Below are 21585 nucleotides of genomic sequence, written 5' to 3' on the forward strand. Positions count from 1 at the left end.
TACCCAAAAAAAATTTATGGCACTTTTTTCCCACAAATAGAGCTTTCTTTTAAAGGTATTTGATCACCACTGCATTTAACGTTTTTTGCACTATAAACAAAAAAACACAGACAATTTTGAAAAAAAACCCCAATATTTTTAAATCAAATTTCTTTATAAATTTAGACCAATATGTATTCTGCTACATGTTTTTAGTAAAATCCCATTTTGGTAAATTGATTGGTTTACGTAAACTTTATAGAGTCTACAAAATATGGAATTTTTTATATTTATATATATATATATATATATATATATATATATATATATATTTATGGAATTTGCATTTATTTATTTATTTTTTATACTAGTAATGGCGGCCATCAGTGATTTATAGCATGACTGTGATATTGCAGCAGACTATCGGACACTAACTGACAATATTGCCACTTTGCAGGAACCAGTGACTAGAGATGGCCTTGCGGTTCACCCAGAGGTCGGTTCCCGGCGAACTTTGCTCGTTCGCTGTTCGCCGAACATGCGAACATATGGCGATATTTGCGACCGCCATATTCTTTTTCATTGTGAAGAACTTTGACCCATGACACATCCATCAGGTGGAACAGGACAGCCAATTGAGACATTTCAGCACATGGATATACCCCCTACCTTATAAATAGAGCTGATCTGGCTGCCATTTTACATTCTGTCTTTTGTCAGTGTAGGGAGAGGTTGCTGTGTGGAGCAGGGACAGACTGTTAGCGACACAAATCTCTGGCTAACAGGTCCCCAAAAGTCCTTTTAAGGACTGATATAGGTGTACTATTGTTTGGTGTGCATTATATAGGGGTGTAATACACTTATAATATACTTTCTAATATAGAAAGCATATTATAGTGGATTTGTATTGTGCAGCATTGTGACTGGTGAGCGGTTCTGCAGCGATACTACAACTACAAAGAGTGACAAATGCAATTAGAAAAAAGTATTATAACTGGTGTGATATACCAGTTGCCCCCCAAAAATGACAGATTGAAGCTGGGTGATATATAGACTTTCATAATAGTGTGTTTGGGTACTGCAGAATTTTTTTTTCTGTTTTGCTGCGTTCCCTCTGCTACACACAGTGACAAACGTTACTGGAAAAAAGTATTATAACTGATGTAATATACCATTGCCCCCCCAAAATACAGATTGAAGCGGGGTGTTATATAACAATATACTTTCATAATAGTGTATTTGGGTACTGCAGAAATTTTGCCTGTTTTGCTGCGTTCCCTCTGCTACACACAGTGACAAACATTACTGGAAAAAAAGTATTATAACTGGTGCGATAGACCAGTGGCCCCCCAAAATGACAGATTGAAGCGGGGTGTTATATACCTTCTTCCACATATACTGCGCTTCTCTAGAGAATTTTGTCACAGGGTCATTTAAAAAATGACAGGCAGAGGAAGAGGCAGGCCCTTCCGCAGGGGTCGTAGGGGTAGGGCAGGAGCACCAGGCCGGAGCCAAAGTGGGAAGTTCCAGAAAGTGCGTTCGATTACGTCAAAGGATGCACCAGACTTGGTTGAGTGGCTCACTCAGCCTTCCTCTTCTGCACCCTCTTCATCCTCTCTATCTGCACCCTCTTCACTCTCTGCTGTGTGCACCCCCAAAGACACAACCACCAACACCACCATATACCCTCCGCTTGAGTCACAGGAATTCTTTTCCGATCCATCACAAGACATTTCCAATGTGCAGCCATTCTTGGCATTGGATCAGGAAGAGGAGGTAGCAACAGCCGCCTCTCAACAGTCTGACGACAATACCCAGATCAGCCACAATACCCAGATCAGCCCAAGGAGGTTTGTCCCCGCTGTTGCTGCCTACTCCGAGATCTCTAATGTTAGTGGTGGGGAAGGTGACGTCGATGATGACGTGTCTATGGACATCACGTGGGTGCCCACAAGAGAGGAAGAGGAGGGGAGTTCAGAGGGAGAGATGGATCAGCAGATAGGGAGGAGAAGCAGGCAGAACTTACATTGCACAGGAGGGACAAACCAGACTGCTAACGTATCAGGAGCGAGCCATCAACCATGTTCGGTCACATCTGGTGCTCCCAGGACGCCAGCACATGGCTCCGCAGTGTCCGCTGCTGACAATAGTGTTGCCATCTGCAGCCTTTGCAGTCAACGCATAAGTCGTAGTAAGCCCAACACTCACCTAGGGACGACCGCCTTAAAAAGGCACCTGGACTCTCATCACGGAGCCCAGTGGGACCAACGCCGTCAGAACCCATTAAGCCACACTCCAGGCTCTCACCGTCCAGCCTCTTCTCCTTTTCCTTCTCCTCTCTCCTCACAATTGTCCTCCACTCCACCTTCCATCATGCCGTCCTCACATTTTTCTGGAAAAAGGCAGGCTTCTGTGGCCCAAATGTTCGAGCGTAAAAAAAATGATGACGCCGGATAACCCTCTTGCCCAACGGTTTACCGCTGGCTTGTCAGAATTGATAGGCCGCCAACTACTGCCATATAAACTGGTTGACTCGGACGCCTTTTGAAAATTTGTGGCCATTGGAACACCACAATGGAAGGTCCCAGGAAGGAAATATTTCTTGCAGAAGAGCATCCCAGAGCTATATGGCCATGTTCAGTGGAAAGTGAATGTATCTCTGGCACACCGTGTTGGTGCCAAGATACATCTGACCACAGACACAAGGTCTAGCAAACACGGGCAGGGAAGGTATAAAACTTTTACTACCCACTGGATGAACCTTCTGATGGCCATCAAGCATGTAACCCGTGGCACCCGTGTAGATTTGGTTTTACCGCCACGGATTGCATGCAGGCCTGCCTCTTCTTCTTCTCCTCCTACTCCATCCTCCCTTTCCTCTTCGGCTGACTCCTCCTTTTCCGCTGCTACCGTCTCTTCCGCTGCGCCGCCCAAGATCCCCAGAACCTATTTGACATGCCAGGTGAGACGTTGCCATGCTGTGCTGCGTCTCTTGTGCCTGGAAGCCAAGAGCCACACTGGTCCTACACTCCTTTCAGCTTTGCGTTCACAGGTAGATCAGTGGCTAACACCTCTCAATTTGACAGTTGGTAAAGTGGTGTGCGACAACAGTGCCAATCTGCTGAGCGCGCTGAAACAGGGCAAAATTACACACGTGGTATGCATGGCACACGTCCTGAACTTGGTTGTGCAGCGATTTGTTGTCAAATACCCTGGGGTCCAGGACATCATGAGGCAGGCCAGGAAAAACTCGGGCAATTTCAGAAGATCTTACACAGCCATGGCTCGCCTTGCTGACATTCAGCAGCAACACAACCTGCCCGTCAGACGTCTTATTTGTGACTGCCCGATGCGATGGAACTCAACCTTATATATGCTTGATAGGCTGCTCCAGCAGAAATGTGCAGTTAACGACTACCTGTACGAACTCTGCAGCAGGACAGGTTGTGGGGAGCTTGGGTTTTTTTCACCGCGCCAGTGGCTGCTCATGCATGACGCATGCAGACTTCTGCGGCCATTTGATGAGATCACCAAACTGGTCAATTGCAGCCAGGAGCGTGCATTGCATCCTGTCATTGATCAAGCCATCGAGGAGCAGGAAGATGAGGAAGTTGCAATGCTGGATGAATTCCCAGGGGTAGGGGGCTACTCCATCTGAGACAAGTCAACAACAGGAATTTGAAGAGGAGTCAGAGGAGGATGGTGCCAGGGCGGATGAGGAGAAGCAAGAAGAGCATGCTTTAAACCTTTGTGGGATCCCTGGTGTTGTCCGTGGTTGGGGGGAGGAGAACGAGGACGACATTATCCTGGATGATGAGCAGGAGCCAGGCCACTACACCGCTTCCAGTTTAGTGCAAATGGGGGACTTCATGCTCCAGTGTTTTAAGAGGGACCCCCGTATAAAAAGCATAAATGCCAAGGACCAGTATTGGGTGGCAACGTACTTAGACCCCCGGTACAAACAAAAATGCCAAAAATTTTACCACCATCACAGAGGGCGGTCAGAATGCAGCACTTCCAGGCCTTGCTTCGAGAAATGCTGCATTCTGCTTTTGCGTGCTCTGGCAGAGGAATTTCAACTCAGAGAGAAACAGTTGCGGGTACCAATCCAACAGCGCTTGCAAAAAGAGGGCGGTTTGAAGATGTGTTGGTCACTTCTGATATGAGATCATTCTTTCAGCCGACCCATTGACAGCTGTCCTCCAGATCCAGCATCAGGGAACGCCTACACCGACAGGTGTCTGACTACATCGGGTTAACGGCCGATATGGACGCTCCGAGAAGAACCCCTGGACTACTGGGTGGGCAGGCTTGACCTCTGGCCAGAACTTGCACAATTTGCAATGGAACTGTTGGCTTGCCCCTCGTCTAGTGTCCTGTCCGAAAGGACGATCAGCGCAGCAGGGGGGATCATGACCAATAAGCGCACTCGCCTAGCTCACGACAGTGTTGACTACCTCATATTTCTAAAAACGAATGAGGCATGGATCTCTGAGGAATTCAACACATGTGACCAGTAGACCATGTTTGATTCAAATTCCTCATGACAGGCCACAAATATCCGCCACCACCCATTACAATTCATGGTCCCTGTCTTAGGTAAATACAGCGGCATAAAATGCCTAATTTTTGGGGCTTGTAATGGCCAACACTTATTTATCCTGTAAATGCCTAATGTACCTCCAGCCACAGAATACAAAGTTCTTTGCTGTCAGGTGAACGCCTGTGGGCTCATTTTAGGGGCCTGTAATGGCCGACACTTACTTCTGTATCCTGTGAATGCCTAATGTACCACCAGCCACAGAATACAAAGTTCTTTGCTGTCAGGTGAACGCCTGTGCGCTAACTTTTGGGGCCTGTAATGGCCGACACTTACGTCTGTATCCTGTGAATGCCTAATGTACCTCCACCTACAAAACACAAAGTTCTTTGCTGTCAGGTGAATGCCTGTTGGCTAATTTTTGGGGCCTGTACTGGCCGACACTTCTTTATCCTGTGAGTGCCTAATTTTTCAGACTGGAATTAAAAATCAATGGGTCTGTAAAAGTTCCGCTAAATTGTGGAACAGATGCGGACCCATTTTACAGACGTGTGAATGGACTCTATGTGTATTTGAGGTATTTACCGGCTGCTGTCAGTTGTGGCTGATTTAGGCAGAGCTATTACACTAAAACCGAGCAATATTACAAAAAAAATACACGTTATAACTGTATAAACAATTTATATAACTTTTAAAAAAAAGTAAAAACATTTATGGCAACTTTTCCAATAGCAGGATCATCTCCTGCACCCCCTTGATAGCCTGGCATTGCCTCTCCTCCATGATCTTCATGCGCTCCTGAACTGACGAAATTTTGCAGATAAAAAAAGAATGCTTGTCGATCGCAGATTCGCTTAATACTTCTGGCATGTCAGTGTCCATGTTGTGGGACTATGTGTGCACAGCTAGTAAGTATTTTGTGGCTGCAAATATGACCTGGAGGTTTTTCATGTTCGCCTGCCATTAAAATGAATGGGACCCGCCGCGATCCTGGGGTTCACAAACATTTGAGCGAGTTTGCGCGATCGCGTTTGCGAACCATCCTATCAGATGTTCATTCATCACTACCAGTGACACTAATACAATGATCAGTGCTAAAAATATGCACTGTCATTGTACTGATGACACTGGCTGGGAAAGAGTTAAACAACTAGGGCTATCAAAGGGTTAACAGTGTGTCTAGCCAGTGTTTTTGTGTACACAGTGTGCTGCTTTCACTAGGGAAAGATATTGATTCTAGTCCCTGCTTTCCAGAGACACAAGACCGGTCCCCTCCCCCCCTGTCAGAACTGAAATATGCCTCAGTTCTCTGTGGTTTACTGACGATCTGCAGGTGCTGAAGGACATTGAGTCCCTGGGACCCGCAGATCGGCTTCTGCTGTGAAATATCACAGCAGAAGTGGCCTGCCAGTGGCGTGCGCCCCCTGCAGGCGAAAGTGCAGTTTCACATATATATAAGCAATGTTGCCCACAACTGCAACTCTGTAGCAGTAAAAGTGCTATAGGGCAGTCAGCAAGTGGTTAATCTTCCGTCCAATTATGTTCGAAGCTTGTATATAAACAAAAAGTCTCAGAAAATCTGGCGAAATGACGGAAGAAAATAAATATGTTTCACTACATGTACTGTGGTTGATTTACTAAAGACAAATAGACTCTGCAGTTTGCAAGTGAAGTTGCTCCAGAGCTTAGTAAATGAGGTAAAGCTCTGTTGACTGCCATCATCCAATCATGTGCAAGCAAAAATGCAGTTTTTTTTTTTCATTTCCCTTGCATTTGATTTAGTATTCTTTGTAAAGTTACATAGTTACACAGTTACATAGTAGGTGAGGTTGACTAAAGACAATAGTCCATCCAGTTCAACCTGTGTAGGTGTGTGTGGCTGTAATCATCTCACATAGCCCTGAATGTTCTGATCCTTGAGATGTACGTCTAAGAGTCTTTTGAAAGCCACCATACTTCCCGCAGAAAACCACCTCTTGTGGTAGAGAATTCCACAATCTTGTAGCCCTAACAGTAAAGAACCCCCTACGTTGCTTGAGGTTAAAACGCTTCTCCTCTAATCGCATTGTATGCCCTCTTGTCCTCATGCAATCCCTTCGTCTGAACAGCTTTTTTTCTAAGCTGAGATCCCCATTGAGATATTTATAAATTGCTATCATGTCAGGGAGAATAAATCAAGCGATTGCAGACGCTCTTCATAATTAAGGTCCTCCAATACCCTAATCAGTTTAGTTGCTCTTCTCTGGACTCTCTCCAGCTCCAACACATCCCTCCTGAGGACTGGTGACCAGAACTGGACAGAATACTCCAGATGCGGTCGGACCAGAGTTTTATAAAGTGGAAGGATTATAGTCTTATATCTGGAATACATCCCTTTCTTTATGCATGCTAATATTCTGCTGGCTTTGGCAGCTGCCGCTTGACATTGCATGCTATTGCCTAATCTATCATCAACCAAGACTCCCAGATCCTTCTCCATTTTTGATTCCCCCAAGGGTTCCCCTCCTAACGTGTATTGTGTTTTTATGTTTTTGGTCCCCAAGTGCAAAACCTTACACTTCTCCACATTAAACCTCATTTGCCATGTCGTTGCCCACTCCGTTATTTTGTCCAGGTCATTCTGTAGGATATCTGCTTCATGCTGTGCAGTTATTGCCCTGGCCAATTTTGTGTCATCTGCAAAAACTGATAACGAACTACTGATCCCGACCTCAATGCTGTTTATGAATAAATTGAACAAGGTTGGTCCCAGGACTGAGCCCTGGGGGACCCCGCTTACTACCTCAGACCAGTCTGAGTATGCGCTGTTTATTAACACCCTTTGGACACGCCCTTTTAGTCAGTTCCGTATCCAAGAGCAAACCCTGCTGTCGATACCTGCAGACCTTATTTTATAAATTAAGCGCTTGTGGGGAACTGTATCAAATGCCTTAGCACCACATCCACTGGTCTCCCCCTATCTAGCTCACAGCTCACCTCCTCGTAGAATGTTAAGAGATTGGTTTGACAAGAACGCCCATTTGTAAACCCGTGCTGACTACTGCTGATGATGTTGTTGTCTTTAGCAAACTCTACGATATAATCCCTTATCATCCCCTCCAGAAGTTTACATACTATTGATGTCAAACTGACAGGCCTATAATTTCCCGGGATATGCCTCTGTCCCTTTTTGAATATCGGAATCACGTTAGCTTTCCTCCAATCCCCTGGTACATCTCCTGTCCTAATACTGTCAGCAAAGATCAGGAACAGTGGTCTAGATATAACCTTACTGAGTTCCTTGAGTACTCTCGGATGTACGCCATCTGGGCCTGGTGATTTGTTTGTGTTAAGTTTATCAAGCCTTTCCCTGATTTCACCCTCCGTTAGCCATAGTGGCAAGTCCTGTGTATTACTACTAACCATAAAAGACTGACGAGAAAAAAGCATTCAGCACGGTTGCTTTTTCAGTGTCCTCTGTAACCATCCTCCCATCATCGTTAATTATGTGTGCAATATGCTCTGCCCTAGATTTTTTGCTGTTGATATATTTAAAGAATTTCTTTGTTTTTTGTTTTTTTACTATCCTCCGCTATTTGTCTCTCAAAGTTGATTTTAGCCATCTTGATTTCGTGTTTACATTTCTTATTTGCCTCCTTGTATTGCCTGAAAGCCGATACTGTGCCCTCTGATTTATATTTCTTGAAGGCCAATTTTTTTCCCCTAATAAGTTTTTTAACGCTACGGTTTAGCCAGCCAGGTTTGGCTTTGTCTCTTCTAAATTTATTTCCCATAGGAATGCACTGTAAGATGCATTTGCTTAATATGTTCCTAAAGCATTCCCATTTTTCCTCTGTGGTCAGTGATCCCAGGGTTTGGTCCCAGTTTACCCTTTCCATCAATGAGTACAATTTTGGAAAGTTTGCCCTTCTGAAGTTTAGGGTTCTTATGTTCCCCACTTGCCTTGTTATATTGTTATTTACACTAAATGTGATCATCCTGTGATCGCTAGAGCCCAGGTAGTCCTGGACTCCTACCTCATAGATTAGGTCTGGGTCATTAGTGATCAATAGATCCAGGGCTACGTTTTCTCTAGTCGGAGAGTCCACCAACTGTGACATGTAATTGTCCTGTAAGGTTTCCGTAAATAGACGGGCCTTCTGTGAGTGTGTAGTCCCCTCTTCCCAGTCAATGTCGGGATAATTGAAGTCCCCCAATATGATGACTGATCCCAGTTTTGCCACTTTACCCAGTAGTGCTAAAAATTCCAGCTCTACCTCCTCCCCTTGTTTAGGTGGCCTATAGCAAACCCCCACAAGTACTTTTCCCTTAACTCCTTCCCTATGGAGTTCTACCCACACAGATTCTAAATCCATGCTCATCCCTTCCGTAATGTCACTCCTCTCTATCACCTTTACATTGTTCTTGACATAGAGACATACCCCTCCCCCTCTTTTTCCTACCCTGTCCTTCCGCTTTACCTAATGTATTAAGCTCAGGAGCAAATGCACTTGCAAAGAGCACAGTCTATTTGCCTTTAGTAAATCAACCGCAATGTTCCTGTTTTTTTTTTTTTTTCTGGTGTTAATTTTTTATTGGTGTTCTCGTCATAGGACAAAGATATAAAAATTATAACAGATATGTAAATAACATATTATTAATAATAAAAGGTATAACATATCTAAAATCTATAACAAATAAAGATAGAAAACTCATTAATATGACTGCAGTGGACTAATACCCCAACAAAGTGGTTGTAAAGGCTGAAGTTTTTTTTTACTTCATGCATTCTAGGCACGAAGGTAAAAAAAAACCTTCTGTGCAGCTCCCCCTTAGCCCCCCCCCCCCCCCCAATACTCACCTGAGGTGAGATGCAGCAGCATTAGCAATAGGCTCCAGCTGCTGTCAATCACAGCCATTAACCACTTTACCACTGCTCACTGTGCTGCTACTGTGGCACAGTGGCTCATTATCGTCTGGCGACGTAGACCTACGTCACCAGACATTCCCCTCTCTCGGCAGCGCACAGCGGGAGTCGGGCCAGGGGAGGAGCGGCGGTGATCACCGCCGCTCTTCCCCGCACGTCGGGGATCGAGTGTGGAGATCCGCCCGCTTATGTAAACAAAGCGGGCCGATCTCCTAAGAGACAGGCAGGGTCAGATTGCAGGATTAAGCATAGCTGAATCTGCGATCTATGCCTGTGTCACATAGTCCCCTCCCCCCACACACGTTAGTAAGCACCAGGCATACATTAACCCCTTGATCACCAATAAAAGTTAACCCCTTCCCTGCCAGTGTCATTTTTACAGTAACAGTGCATATTTATAGCACTGATTACTGTAGTAATGTCACTGGTACCCCCAAAAGTGTCAAAAATGTCAGTCAAGGGTCCGATCTGTCCGCCGCAATGTCGCAGTCCCGCAAAAAAAAATAGCAGATCGCCGCCAGATCGCCGCTATTACTAGTTAAAAAAAAAACAATAAAAATGACATAAATTTCCCGTAGTTAGTAGCTGCGATAACTTTTGCGCAAACCAATCAAAATTTGCTTATTGCGATTTTTTTTACCAAAAATATGTAGCAGAAAACAAATTGGCCTGAAATGTTAAAAAAAAACAGATTTTTACATTTTTTTTTTTGGGGGGGGGGGGGAATTTCATATAAAAAAATGTGAAAAATATTATTTTTTCAAAATTGTCGCTCTTTTTTTGTTTATAGCACAAAAATTAAAAATCGCACAGGTGATCAAATACCACCAAAAGAAAGCTCTATTTGTGGGGGAAAAAAGGACGTCAATTTAATTTGGGTACAGTGTCACACAACTGCGCAATTGTCCGTTAAAATAACGCAGTGCAGAATCACAAAATATGGCCTGGTCAGGAATGGGGTAAAATATTTCGGTCTTAAAGCCATTAAAAATACACTCATTGAGAATTTTTTTGTCAAAGACATGTAGCTAAATACATTTTGGCCTAAATATATGACAAAAAATGAATATATTGGATATTTTTTAACTGTCAAAGTAGAAAAATATTGTTATTTTTTCAAAATTGTCGCTTTTTTTTATTAATATTGCAAAAAATAAAAATCACAGAGATGATCAAATACCACCAAAAGAAAGCTCTGTTTGTGGGAATAAAAAGACGTAAATTTTGTTTGGGTACGGCATTGCATGACCCAGTGGTAAAGTGGTTAAGCTAGAGGAAGAAGTGAATCCTCAAAACACGTAAGCCTGTTGTACTGCAGGACGATCCATCTGTATGCAATATGTCGCACCATGGATGGAAAGCTGCTGTATGTTTGAAACGCTGTATAACAAGTGCACTTCTGTGAGTATATCACTTTGTCTTTTAGTTATTAAAGATTGTATTGAGGATAACAAACTAGGCCTGTGCTCCCTCTGTTTTATTTCTTATGATGTCAATAAAAGTAGGATATCAGTCATGTAAATTGACAATAATTCTTCTATTTGCTTTAAGTGGTTTAGATCAGTAATCCATTCATTCATGGTTAGTAAAACACAAGACTTTCTGTGTCATTATTCTAGTTACTTATAAACTAAGAAGATCTTTCTTGGTCCTTAATTTTAAAGTTCTGTTCTTGGGCTGTACTCGCTATAATTAAGTTATGAGCTGGAGTAAAAAAAAAAATGTGTATTTCTTTTTTTTTTAATTGTCTGCCTAGGTTTCATTTCTGAGCGGTCATTTAGCAAGAACTGTAAGGTTTAAGATGGGAATCATGTCTTTTTCTAACTTCTGTTACAGAGTGAGGTGAGCTAAAGTGTACAAAATAATAGTTACCGAGTTAGGAACACAGTAGAACCTTTTTAAAACCGAAGGTCTCACTTTCATCATGGATCCAAAAATTAAAAAAATAATAATGACCGGGGGGGGGGGGGGGGGGCGATGAATTTTTTTTCCCTTAGTAAAAGCAGCACAAACAAACTACACAAACACTGTCTAGGCATACATTTAACCCTTTGATCGCCCTAGCTGCTTAACCCCCTCTCAGCCAGTGTCATTAGTACAATGACAGTGCATATTTTTTAGCACTGTCCACTGTATTAGTGTTACTGGTTCCCACAAAGTGTCAAAAGTGTCAGTTAGTGTCAGAATGTCCCCTGCAATATTGCAGTCCCGCTGATCGTAGTCGCTAATCGCCGCCATTACTAGCATTAAATAAAAAAAATTCCAGTATACTGTATATCCCATAGTTTGTAGACATTATAACTTTTGCACATGTAGCACTGCCCCCTAGAGAACTGTTGAAGAATGACACTTTTGGATTCCCCTGGGTTACCCGTAGCAACTGCTTGCAGAAATCTTAATACTTTAAGTTCTTGGCTCAGTCAATGATTAGTCTAGGGGTTGTTGTTTTTGTTGTTTTATTTATATTGGGATAGGAGAAGGGATGAGATGGATACTCCAACTGTTAACTATTTACACTTTAGAGGACTTCTAACTTTAGAATGTTGCAAGGCCGCTACTTCATCCTGCCACTTGAATGAAGATGAGGTAAGTGTTCCTATTTGTGTTTCTCTGCAGGGTACTCCCCCAGTACCCCCTTTCACTGTGCTAGCTGACACTCGTCCACTGACTCTACACTCCGGAGTGGTTCCCTTCCTGGGTAGACCCCTGTAGACCCCTGGGCAAGATCCTCTGTGCTCACAATCCTGTTTTTCCAGAGTCTCGCAGTGCCCCAACTCCTCCAGGACCTCTGGGTTAAGCCTCACTCCAATGTCTCACCAGGCCAACTGCCTGTGACCATCACTAACCGCAGCAGAAGAGGAGGCAGCTGCCACCCTCCTTCTGGGACTTTGTTTCCCGCCAAAAGACCTCTACCTCATGTGCCCGTGGCTTTTCATACCCTGCCCCATAATGCACTGAGACCAACTATCTGTGCCAATCCCTGGGACAGTACCAAAAGCCTGTGTGTCAGTTTCCTCCAGCATCCTATGTGCCTCCCCATTGGATCAGCTGGGTACACTCCCTGAGACCAGATGAATCCCACACTGGGCACACTAAGCAGACCTGACTCACAGATCCTGCTCTCTGTTAAGCATAGAACAATCTAGATTTTGCCTGCTGCTCCTCTGATAGGCAGACAGAGCCAAAACTATACTCACTACCTAGCACCTGAAACCACGCAAACCAGTCGATATATGCTTATTGGGAATTTTTTTTACCAAAAATATGTAGCACAATACATATTGGCCTAAACTGATGAAGACATTTGATTTTTTTTTATTGGATGTGTTTTAAAGTTGAAAGTAAAAAATATTGTATTTTGTTTTCAAAATTGTCAGTTTACAATTTATGTACAGCATCTCATGACCAAGCAATTGTCAGTTAAAGTAACACAGTGCTGTATCGCAAAACGTGGTCTGGTCATGAAGGGGGGTATATCTTCCGGAGGACAAATGGTTAATGACGACAGGGCATTTGAACTCATTTAAGCCCACCTCACCATAAACATGGTTTCCATACACTAAACTAATTATAGCCAACTAGCCTAACAACTAGCTGTATGCAGTTTGGAAAAAATTGTTTCATATTATTAGGCTGTATCTGTACTATAAACCAGCAATTCTAGATGTACAGTTGGCTACCCTAAAAATTAGAAATAAGTCTTTAATTTGATTGATCTGTGATCAAAGTGAGATTTACAAATACTTTCTGTATATGAAAGTTCTACAGTGTTTGTAACTTCTGTAGAAAAAGAAAACCTGTGCAGATCAGACCAGTTGTGGTCAAACCTTGAAATTCGTGCATCCATTTTGTCATCATTATAAATGATAAATCTGTGTACATTTGCCATACTTTTCAGAAAAAGTTATTGTCAGGTTAGGCATTGAAGTGAGGTGATTTTTTAAAGTCACAATTTCAGCTAAAACATAACGTTATCGTTTTTAACTGGATAAGAGTGAGAACCTCAATTTATTTATTTTTATTGCTGAATACTCATCGGTATCGGGTTTCAGTGATAGTTAGCTCTAGTAGATCGCCAATTTGGGGTTCCCCATGAAGTCTAAGCCCCAGCCTGCTTCCTCACCAGGGCCCCTGACAGTGGGAAAGTGGGGAAGAAAATCTAGGAAACAAGCTGAGGTCAGGGCGGGCAGCACACAAGCGCAAACAGTGAGCGAAGTCAGCGTCAGTACATGGAAATTCAGAGAATGAGTACACGTAACAATAGCAATTCAAAAGGAAAAAAATTTGCGCTACAATACCCAGTCGAAAGCTGCTACTTAAATGTTAGGTTACAACTCATAGACGGCCGGCTACTGCAATGTTGCTCATCCTTCCGGGATCTCTGAAGTGCGGTGACGTCAGCACGTCGCTAATCCGACGCGCTTCTTTACAAATGACGTTGCACTTCAGAGATCCCCGAAGGATGGGCAACATTGCGGTAGAGGGCCGGCTATGATTTTTTATATGCGGGAATACACTGCTTTGTTGTAAGTGCATACATTTTATATATTCAATAAATATGTTATGTTTTTACATTATGGTAAATTTTATTGTTATTCCATGGGTAATAACATCCTTTATAAGGCTGTGAAGTTGGATGAATGGTCTGATGCATATTTGATTCTTATAGCAGGCCATCCTTTTTGGTGGAGGATATCACTATTGGTGGTGGAAGGATATATTGTCACGGGGATGACACATAATATATTGTGTTGGACATTATTTTTTATTTCACAGGTGTCACACACTAATACAAATGGACTATTTTTTTTCATTTCATTATTGAGTTTATGTTTATGAATTTATGTCAATATTGCACATCATTTTTTAAGAATAATTTGTAACACAGCGCAACGTAATAATAGGCAAACAGGGGCTCCGAGAACTAGTAAGATGCTCAGGCAAAGCAGGCTGCACTGAGCATGTCTTATATAGGGAAGCAAACTAGGATGTAAGCCAAGAAAAGATAAAAGGGAAAGGGAATATAAACCACAGAATAGCAGGTGACGCCCATTGGTGAGCGCAGAAAGGAATCACAGGTCTAGGAGAAACACTTCAGCAAGGAATTACACAGGCAGGAAACCTGCAGGCAATCGTGACAAATGATAAGATATTCACCCCCCCCCCCCGTTTCAGTCCCAGTAACAAATGCCCCAGAAATAAGAGGGGTGTGGGTGGCTAAAGGATAAAAGACCAAAAAAGTTCAATAACAACCTTAGGTGGGTGGTCATAAAGGTATGGTTAATTGGTGTATAATAAAACGACATGTGTATATACAACAAAATGCGTTTAAACAGTATACTTATATATAAATTATCTTAGCATTTCAACAAAATAATGGCTGCCCCAAAGTACTGTAGCTCCAAGGATGCCAATTTAAAGCCACAATTTAGGCAAAGGGACAGATGAGCTATTCAGTCTGGGCTGCATTGTAGCACTTATATTGGAAGGCCATAACTGTAGCCTGTGGCAGCAAGGGGAGCAGCTCTGTTCCATTTTGACAGCTAAAAGATGAGCCAACCAACCCAATGAAAATACAGTGGATGAGGGAGTCGCTGCTCGAGATTCCTTCCTTGGCTAACTTTTTGCACCAAATCATCTTGGTGATAACTGAGGAGGTTTCCTGTTCTATTTGTTTGGTTGATAGCCACTGGATCATCATCATAAATATTCTGAGAGAGAGCATAATGACAGTTTCTAAATAATATTATAATATTAAAAAAACATAAATCACAGCGCAACCACGGTGTCACTAAACATAAAATTACAATCTCAAATGTGCAAGACACCATACCAATGGCTATTGCTAATCCATTGGTTAAACAAAGTGCTTAAGTGCAATAACTAATACATTTTCTACATCCACAATATGACATTCTAAATAATAACATTTAAAGTGCAAAAAAGCATATAAACTTCTATGTGCAAAATTTAGTCCAATAATGTAAACAAGCAAGTGGCCAGTGAAAATCAGCAGTAATCAAAAGTGCTTCCATGCCAAATTGTTCAAGTGCTGTAATATTCTAGAATTCTCATGCAGTGATCAGTGCTCCACACGCTAAAAATGCTTGCACTTACCAGATAACGTGGACCCCTTAGGAATACTGCATGTGGGTCTAACAAACTTGTTCTGGTAAGTGGAAACTGGGTCACTTCTTATGGGTCCTTACGGGATCATTGCTCATAAATGGAATAGAGAGGGTCCAACATAGTGTAATACATTCCTTTTTATTTTACATGTGCATTTTAAAAAAATCATTTACAATGTTGTAGAGGCAAACTCACAATATATATTGACAATGCAAAGAGGGCAGACATGTAATCCAGCAAGTCCAGGCACTGGCGTGGTGTCCGCACTTCCATATGCGTTCCACTGTCAGCCGGACGTGATGTCACTGAGGGATCGGAATCTGCGGTGACTTATTTTGCCCCTCCCACAGGGCGTCCTCAAAGTGTTTGAGGATGCCCTGTGGGAGGGGTGAAACGCGTCGAAGCAGATTTCGGTCCCCAATTGGCGTCACGTCCAGCTGGCAGTGGAACACATGCAGAACGCACATGGAAGTGTGGACACCACTCTAACAATGAGACATACATTGAGATATGGAATGAGTTTATGAACCGCTCTAGGGAAGAGCAAGAGAAGGTTCTTCTGTACTTGGAGCAGGAAGTAAGGAGACCTAGGGAAATAATTATTAAAGGAAAGGATAAGAGGACAGGAATCTGCCTATATTACGGATGGATGCGAAATCTATATGAGGTCATATCGCTGATATTGAAATCAATATACCTATGGGAGAGTTGATCCAGAAATAACCCCTGAGGAGATTGGCATACAGGATTTACCTGGCTGAGGGAATACCTAATTTACTTCATGCTGGTTACCCCTGCAGGGGTGTCGAGCTCTGGTGAGTGCGGGGGATACTGAGAGGGGAGCACTGGTTTCCTCACCCGGCACCCAATTCCTGGATCACCTCGGAATTCACCCATTGAGTTCACCTTGAAGCCTTATCCACTAATTTATCACCTATGGACTTTTATTGCAATTTTTTATAGAAAAATTATTACTTTTATTTATATATTTTTTTATCTCTAATTTTATTCACCATTTTTCTTGCTTATTTATATTGGCACACTTGAGTTTTACTCTTAGACACTTTACAACATATTTATTTATATCAATCAATTCTTGCCATTTGGATAATTGGCCACACAGAGCACTGAGCCACTTTGCTCATTTTGCTCACTTTGCTCTTATTCACCATTTATTTTATTTATCTCTGATTTTATCGTATTTATATTGTCACATATTGTTCACCTAGCACTTTAATCTATATCCAATTTGTTTATTACAATAATTTCATATTGATCATAACATTACGGTCACTATCACTTTATTGCACTTATGCACTTATTATATTATTGATTGCTTTTATTGTATTACCACCATTATTTATTGCCAACTGTTTTTATTATATTTATTTATCATATTACCATCTATTATACATCTCTCTGTAGCATTATACACTTCTTCTTTACCACTATAAATAGACTAAAAATATTATTTGGCAGCGCCATCCACCTCACCATCCCTACACAGTGCTAAAAATATGCACTGTTACTGTAATAATGCCATTGGCAGGGAAGGGGTTAATACTGTGGGTGATCAAGGGGTTAAATGTGACCCTAGGGGAGTGATTCTTACTGTGGGGGGGTTGGACTTGTGAGATGATCACAGAGATATGTGATCATATATAGAAGGATCACATGGTCTCTGTGATCATTGCAGGGAGAAGGACGGACGGTTGTGCTTACATCAGCCAACTGTCCTTCTCCCTGAGCGGGGAGAGATTGCCGGTGTCAGGAGGCAATCGGAGCCGCCTGACACACGCGCCGGATTCCCCACTGACAATTGGGGGCGGGAGCGTGCCGGCGGCGCGCGCTCGCCCCCTAGCTCCTCCCAGGCAAATTACGTATATATACGTGATTCTGCCTGTAGGTGCCACTCTGCTGCCGTTTATATACAGTAAGCGGTCGGCAAGTGGTTAAACCATATATAATACTTTTTAAAAAATTGAAGTGCAAGCAGTGAAAAAGTGTGCATGAACAAAAAATCCTTTAAAGTGCTGATTATCTTATTCTTCCAGTGATGGTATGTTCCAACAAGTGCCCTTGTGCTCCCCTCCTTATGTGCCCTTACTTACCGACTGGTGATGGGTTAAACGCCTGTGTTTCAAAAATAATCCTCCAGTGACAAAAATGTTTTTTTTTCTTTCTTTTGTGACTCCGGCGGGTAGGTCAAAGAACCTCATATGAGTGTAGGCAGATAGAACCAGGAGAAATCAGTAATTCAGTTTTTATTGTTAAAAAAAACCATACAGTATAAAAGCCAACTGCGCACTTACAAAACTCTCCTCTTGCATGTGAGCATGCAATAACGCCGTTCTGGAATTCAAAAGTCAAAGAGTGGACATGACAACCAGAAATATCCACCTGTTTAATGCATTTTGCTCTAGCCAGAAAGCGTCCTCAGAAGCTCTGGAAGAATAAGATAACCAACACTTTAAAGGACTTATTGTTCATGCACTTTTTTGCACTGATTGCACTTTCATTTTATATTATGTATTATTATTTTATGTTTCTGCACAAATAATGAAAAGAAATATATATCAAGTTTCAAAACAATGCCAGTGCTCTGGATTGTTTTTTCTGTTATAGATTTTCTAAATCTTACCAATGTAACGTAAAACTAAGAAAAATAACTAGAGTTCTATATACTTTGATAGTGATTTACTGACTGCAAATCAAAGGACTTGTAAGCAGCGCTGTATTTTGCATGGTAGAACGGTAAATGAATGCCCCCACCTGGACAAATTTTACCCCATCATCACATAGTCTTTGCTTAATCGATGCAATAACCTGCGGGTTGCAGTGTTATTGCCTAGTGGACCTCATGGGCCTGGTTTAGCAAAGGTCATATTATTGTTTTAAATGTCCAATTTGTTATTTTGGAGCAGGTTACTTGCAAATGTTTTTCAGGGTAAGATTGCTTCACAATCTTTTCTGTCCATGACTGATTGAGATAAAGCTCACTGTAGGACTAAATATTTTGATACTTTGAGATCAAAATACATTGAAGCCACATTTTCATGGCATTTTAGGATGCCAATTTGTACAGTGCACACAGTTATTATAGCATACAAGAGTATTTGCAAACTAGCCTAGTCTCTTAACCACTTCTGGACCGGAAGGATTTGCCCCTTTAATGGCCAGGCCATTTTTCCTGATTTGATACTGCGTTACTTGAACGGACAATTGCGCGGTCGTGCGACACGTGCCTAAATAAAATTGGTGTCCTTTTTTCCCATAAATATAGCTTTCTTTTGGTGGTATTTGATCACCTGTGCAATTTTTATTTTTTGCGCTATAAACAAAAAAAGAGCGACAATTCTGAAAAAAAGAAAACAATATTTTTCACATACTGCTATATAACACATTCCCAAAAAAAAAACATTTTAAAAATCAAAATTTTTTAACATTTTAGGCCAATTTGTTTTCTGCTACATATTTTTGGTAAAAAAAAAAAATCGCAATAAGCGTATTTTTTGCTCAAAATTTATCGCGGCTACTAACTACGGGAAAGATTTATGTCATTTTTATTGTTTTTTTTATTTTTTACTAGTAATGGTGGGGATCTGCAATTTTTAGCGGGACTGCGACATTGTGGCGGACAGATTGGACCCCTAAATGAAATTTTTGACACTTTTGGGGGACCAGTGACATTACTACAGTAATTAGTGCTAAAAATATGCACTGTTACTGTAATATTGACAAGGAAGGGGTTAACACAGTGGGTGATCAAGGGGTTAAATGTAAGCCTAGGGGAGTGTTTCTAACTGTTGGGCTTTTGAAATGATCACAAAGACCTGTGATGCTATATAGAGGTGGTGGAGCACTCTCACCCCCTAGCTGTAGCGCTACATCGGTTCGCGCAGGAGGGCCAGCCTGCCGCAGTAAATCTGCGGCGGGCGGTCCTTAAAGTGGAGTTCCACCCATTTTTGGAACTTTAGATCTATGTAATCCCCTTTAAAATGGCTTTTACCAATGGAAACTTTTTTTTTTTTTTTTGCTAGTAAATACCTTAATTTCGACTTTATTCCTCCTCTCCTCACTTCCTGGTCCGATCGGCGATGGTGTCATTCGCAATCTGCAGTGTCTGCTGGGATGTATTCTATTCCAGAAATCTCGCAGTAGCTGTATCTGTACTGAGCCGTGCCTGCCCCGCCTCCGCCCCGCCTCCTCTCATTGAGTTGCATTGTATGAATGTATTAAGGCTGTTCTCTGCCCCGCCTCCGGCCCGCCTCCTCTCATTGAGTTGCATTGTATGAATGTATTAAGGCTGTTCTCTGCCCCGCCTCCGCCCCGCCTCCTCTCATTGAGTTGCATTGTACAACTCAATGAGAGGAGGCGGGGCGGAGGTGGGGCAGAGAACGGCCTTAATACATTCATACAATGCAACTCAATGAGAGGAGGCGGGGCGGAGGCGGGGCAGGCACGGCTCAGTACAGATACAGCTACTGCGAGATTTCTGGAATAGAATACATCCCAGCAGACACTGCGGATCGCCGAATGACGTCATCGCCGATCGGACCAGGAAGTGCGGGGAGGAGGAATAAAGCCGAAATTAAGGTATTTACTAGCAAAAAAAAAAAAAAAAGTTTCCATTGGTAAAAGCTGTTTTAAAGGGGATTACATAGATCTATGTATTCCAACCTATTAAAAATGGGTGGAACTCCGCTTTAAGTGGTTACCCAGGGCTTTTTTTTTCCTCAGAGAATAAGTGCAGGTACTCCCCTCTTCTTATCCACCCCATGTATCTGCCTACCTACCTCCAAGCACCGTCCCTTGGTTCCAGCCCTACCCACCTCCCAACCAAGTATCATTTTGTATAGTATTTGTTAAGGATAATATAAAACAATAGGCAACACAACTGGCAACAATAGACCCCCCAGCAACAAAAGATCCCCCCTGCAACAAAATAGCCCCTAACAACAACAGATCCACCCCAGGAACAATAAGCCCCCACCAGCAACAGCCATCATTACCATACCCTCCAGCAGCCAGCAACAATAGAGCCCTCCCTCAACAGTAGACTCCTCCTAGTGACAATTAACCCCCTACCAAAAAATAGACCCCTCCTAAACAATAGATCCCCCTAAGCAACAGCATTAATTGACCCTCTAACACACCCCAACACCCCTTGCTATTAAAAACATTTAGTGCTGAAGGTGCCAAAACTGAACCCCCCCCCCCCCCACGTTCCAGCTAAAAAAAGGCCCTGCTCTTAACTCTTTTTATATTGTCACTAATCATTCGCTACCACACTCTAATTCGTATCCTGATGCTTGTCTCCATGTGTTTGTTTATTTACCTCTTATGGACCAGCCACTGTATATAAACAGCTGGTCTACTCTCCTCTACTATTTCTGGAACTCTCTTGTGCGTGCATGTCTACGCGCTCACAGTCTTGTGATCAAGCTGTGATTGGACACAGTGAATCACAGGCAAAGGGTACTAAGACAGTGATAGTGGCTCTTCCCACATGATTGCTTTGACCAATCACAGCATCACGGAATGTAAACAACGGGTCCCTATAGGCGCCGTGTCTCACTTACTGGCTGCTGATCGGAAGGACACTCTGACTGGTATGTGAAAGCAAGGAACACTTCTTGACCACTAGAAAGCACCAGTGCAATTCAGTAACAGACAGAGGGGCACAGTGAAAAGTTTTCAGTACTAATCTCCAAAAATATGCAGATATCCTAAGCACAATTTGGGTATCAGCAACAACATGCCAGCCAGCAGGCTCATGCAAATACTCAAAAAATGCAGTTTTGTCGGCAAAGAAGATTAACTAGATGTGTGACTTTTCATGCACATACACACATTACCATGCACTTATCACAGCAGGCACTCGAGCGAGCATGCACATCCACCACAGATACTGGACCCAAGTGGGCTATTTAAACCTAAAATCTGCAGAGGATCATTACGCAATGGTCTTTTCGTTTGTACTCCTTCGATACCAGGTCCTGAAAATGTGCTTGACCCTATTACTGACCTG

At 42.5% G+C, this 21585-nt stretch overlaps 1 protein-coding gene across 1 annotated transcript in view; it reads right to left on the bottom strand.

Moving 5' to 3' along the window:
- The window catches only part of LOC309553340 (dual oxidase 1-like), a 165126-nt gene that overhangs the window by 142786 nt on the left and 755 nt on the right, over positions 1–21585 (bottom strand). The gene's annotated exons all lie outside the window — the stretch shown is intronic.

Source organism: Pelophylax lessonae (assembly GCF_965119305.1).
Source record: "Pelophylax lessonae genome assembly, chromosome: 4".
Lineage (NCBI taxonomy): Eukaryota > Metazoa > Chordata > Amphibia > Anura > Ranidae > Pelophylax > Pelophylax lessonae.